Source organism: Chenopodium album, chromosome 6 (genome assembly GCF_948465745.1).
Source record: "Chenopodium album chromosome 6, dcCheAlbu1.1, whole genome shotgun sequence".
In the NCBI taxonomy this organism is placed as follows: Eukaryota; Viridiplantae; Streptophyta; class Magnoliopsida; order Caryophyllales; family Amaranthaceae; genus Chenopodium; species Chenopodium album.
In genome coordinates this window covers 78,753,114-78,757,973 of record NC_137839.1, presented here as the reverse complement: position 1 = coordinate 78,757,973, position 4,860 = coordinate 78,753,114, and positions in this window count along the sequence as shown.

Sequence of the window (4,860 nt, the reverse complement as noted above, 5' to 3'; positions counted from 1 at the left end):
GATATAAGGGGCCATGTTAAACATCTCAGCAATTTTTATTTCCGAAAGAAAAAAGTCAAAAAAAATTCCAAAATTGAAGGCTATTATCCATGCTTTTTGAGGAATTTTTGAAGTTACGGCGCCCGGTGTCGAAAAGTGTTGAGACCCTAGGGGATACATCTTAGGACCATATAATGCCGTTTAGAACCATATATGACCATTATATAATGTCATAAATGTCCGTGGTAGGCTTGAGTTCACAAAATCGGTGCAAGTTGCGAATTGGTAAATTGATCGTTTTAAGGCAAATTGGATGGTTCCACCCACCCAATTGGACTCCCAGAGGGTATTAGGGACTATGTTAAACATCTCGACAATTTTTATTTTCGGGTGAAAAAAAGTCAAAAATTCAAAAATTGAAGGTTATCTACCCTTTTTGAGGAATTTTTGAGGTTACGAGGCCCGGTGGCGAAAAGTGTTGAGACCCTAAAGGGATACATTTTAGGGTCATATAATGCTGTTTGGAGCCATATATGACCATTAAATGATCTCATAAATGTCCGTGGTAGGCTTAAGTTCACAAAATTGGTGCAAGTTCCGAATAGGTATATTGACCGTTTCAAGGCAAATTGGATGATTTCACCCACCCAACTGGACTCCCCGAGGGTATTTGAGACCATTGTAAACATCTCGGCAATTTTTATTTCGTAGAGAAAAGGTCAAAAAAATTCCAAAATTGAAGGCTATTATCCATGCTTTTTGAGGAATTTTTGAAGTCACGGCGCCCGGTGGCGAAAAGTATTAAGACCCTAGGGATACATCTTAGGGTCATATAATATCGTTTAGAACCATATATGATCATGAAATGATGTCATAAATGTCCGTGGTAGGCTTGAGTTCACAAATTTGGTGTAGGTTGCGAATTGGTAAATTGACCGTTTTAAAGCGAATTGGATGTTTCCACCCACCCAATTGGACTCCCGGTGGGTATTAAGGATCATGGTAAACATCTCGCCAATTTTTATTTTAGGGCGAAAAATGGTCAAAAATTTCAAAAATTGAAGGCTATTATCTATGCTTTTTGAGGAATTTTTGAGGTTACGGGGCCTGGTGGCGAAGAGTGTTAAGAAACTAGGGGATACATCTTAGGGTTATATGATGCCGTTTAGAACCATATATGACCATTAAATGATGTCATAAATGTCCATGGTAGGCTTGAGTTCACAAAATCGGTGCAAGTTGCGGATTGGTATATTGATAGTTTTAAGGAAAGCTGGATGGTTCCACCCACCTAATTGGACTCCCAGAGGGTATTAGGGACCATGGTAAACATCTCGGAAATTTTTGTTTCCGGGCGAAAAAAAGTCAAAAAATTCCAAAATTGAAGGCTATTATCCACGCTTTTTGAGGAATTTTTGAGGTTAAGGGGCACGGTGGAGAAAAGTGTTAAGACCCTTGGGTATACTTCTTAGGGTTATATAATGTCATTTGGAACCATATATGACCATTATATGATGTCATAAATGTCCGTGGTTGGCTTGAGTTCACAAAATCGGTGAGAGTTGCGAATTGGTAAATTGATTGTTTTAAGGAAAATTGGATAGTTACACCCACTCAATTGGACTCTCGGAGGATATTATGGACCATAGTAAACATATCGACGATTTTTATTTCAAGGGAGAAAAAAGTCAAAAAATTCCAAAATTGAAGGCTATTATTCACGCTTTTTTAGGAATTTTTGAGGTTGTTGAGGCCGGTAGCGAAAAGTGTTAAGACCCTAGGAGATACATCTTAGGGTCATATAATGTCGTTTTGAACCATATATGACCATTAAATGATGTCATAAATGTCCGTGATAGGCTTGAGTTCACAAAATCAGTGCAAGTTGCGAATTGGTAAATTGATCGTTTTAAGCCAAATTGGATAGTTCCACCCACCTAATTGAACTCCCGGAATGTATGAGGGACCATGGTAAACATCTCGGAAATTTTTATTTCCGGGCAAAATAAGGTCAAAATATTCCGAAATTGAATTCTATTATCCACGTTTTTTGAGGAATTTTAGAGGTTACAGGGCCCGGTGGAGAAAAATGTTGAGACCCTATAGGGTACATCATTGGGTCATGTAATGCCGTTTGGATCCATATATGACCATTAATTTTTGTCATAAATGTCCGTAATAGACTTGAGTTCACAAAATCGGTGCAAGTTGCGAATTGGTAAATTGATCGTTTTATGGCAAATTGGATAGTTCCACCCACCCAATTGGACTTCCGGAGGGTATTAGGGACCATGTTAAACATCTCGGCAATTTTTATTTCCGGGCGAAAAAAAATTCAAAAAATTCCAAAATTGAAGGCTATCTACCCTTTTTGAGAAATTTTTGAGGTTACGGGCCCGGTGGCGAAAATTGTTGAGACACTAAGGGATACATGTTAGGGTCATATGATGCTGTTTGGAGCCATATATGACCATTAAATGATCTCATAAATGTCTGTGGTAGGCATGAGTTCACAAAATCGATGCAAGTTGCAAATTGGTAAATTGACCATTTCAAGAAAAATTGGATGATTCCACCCACCCAAATGGAATCTCTGAGTGTATTAGGGACCATGGTAAACATCTCGGCAATTTTTATTTCCAAAAGAAAAAAGTCAAAAAAAATTACAAAATTGAAGGCTATTATCCATGCTTTTTGAGGAATTTTTAATGTTACGACGCCTGGTGGCGAAAAGTGTTGAGACCCTAGGGGATACATCTTAGGGTCATATAATGCCGTTTGTAACCATATATGACCATTAAATGAAGTCATAAATGTCTGTGGTAGGCTTGAGTTCACAAAACCGGTGCAAGTTGCAAATTGGTAAATTGACCGTTTTAAGGCAAATTGGATGGTTCCACCACCTAATTGGACTCCCGAAGGGTATAAGGGACCATGGTAAACATCTCGGAAATTTTTATTTCCGGGCAAAAAAAGGACAAAAATTTCAAAAATTGAAGGCTATATCCACGCTTTTTGAAGAATTTTTGAGTTTACGGGGCCTAAGGCGAAAACTGTTGAGACTCTAGGGAATACATCTTAGGGTCATATAATGTCGTTTGGAACCATATATGAACATTAAATGATGTCATAAATGTCCATGGTAGGCTTAAGTAACAAAATCGGTGCACGTTGCGAATTGGTAAATTGACAGTTTCAAGGAAAATTGGATGTTTCCACCCACCTAATTGGACTCCCGGAGGGTATTGGGGAACATGGTAAACATCTCAGCAATTTTTTATTCTGGGCGAAAAAAGTCAAAAAATTCCAAAATTGAAGGCTATTATCCACGTTTTTTGTGGAGTTTTTGACGTTACAAGCTCGGTGAAGAAAAGTTTTGAGACCCTATGGGATACATCATTGGGTCATGTAATTCCATTTCGAACCATATATGACCATTAAATGATGTCATAAATGTCCATGGTAGGCTTGAGTTCACAAAATCGGTGCAAGTTGCGAATTGGTAAATTGATCGTTTTAAGGCAAATTCGATGATTCCACCCACCCTATTGGACTCTCCGAGGGTATCAGAGACCATGGTAAACATCTCGGCAATTTTTATTTCGTAGAGAAAAAAGTCAAAAAAAATTCCAAAATTGAAGGCTATTATCCATGCTTTTTGAAGAATTTTTAAAGTTACGGCGCCTAGTGGCGAAAAGTATTGAGACCCTAGGGGATACATCTTATGGTTATATAATGTCGTTTGGAACCATATATGACCATTAAATGATGTCATAAATGCCCATGGTAGGCTTAAGTTCACAAATTCGGTGTAGGTTGCGAATTGGTAAATTGACCGTTTTCAGGCAAATTGGATGGTTCTACCCACCCAATTGGACCCCCGGAGGGTATTAGGGACCATGGTAAAAATCTCGGCAATTTTGTTTTCCGGGCGAAAAAAAATTCAAAAAAATTTCCAAAATTGAAGGCTATTATCCATGCTTTTTGAAGAATTTTTAAAGTTACGGCGCCTGGTGGCGAAAAGTATTGATACCCTAGAGGATACATCTTAGGGTTATATAATGCCGTTTGGAACCATATATGACCATTAAATGATGTCATAAATGTCCATGGTAGGCTTGAGTTCACAAATTCGGTGTAGGTTGCGAATTGGTAAATTGACCGTTTTCAGGCAAATTGGATGGTTCTACCCACCCAATTGGACTCCCGGAGGGTATTAGGGACCATGGTAAACATCTCGGCAATTTTTGTTTCCGGGCGAAAAAAAAGTCAAAAAATTCCAAAATTGAAGACTATTATCCATGTTGTTTGAGGAATTTTTGAGGTTAAGGGACCCGGTGAAGAAAAGTGTTAAGACCCATGGGGATACATCTTAGGGTTATATAATGCCGTTTGGAACCATATATGACCATTATATGATGTAATAAATGTCCGTGGTAGGCTTGAGATCACAAAATCAGGGAGAGTTGCGAATTGGTAAATTGATTATTTTAAGGCAAATTGGATGGTTGCAACCACTCAATTGGACTCCCGAAGAATATTAGGGACCATAGTAAACATATCGGCAATCTTTATTTCAAGGGCGAAAAAAGTCAAAAAATTCTAAAATTGAAGGCTATTATCCACGTTTTTTTAGGAATTTTTGAGGTTATTGAGGCCGGTGGCGAAAAGTGTTGAGAACCTAGGAGATACATCTTAGGGTCATATAATATCGTTTGGAACCATATATGACCACTAAATGATGTCATAAATGTCCGTGATAGGCTTGAGTTCACAAAATCAGTGCAAGTTGCGAATTGGTAAATTGACCGTTTTAAGCCAAATTGGATAGTTCCACCCACCTAATTGGACTCCCGGAATGTATGAGGGACCATGGTAAAC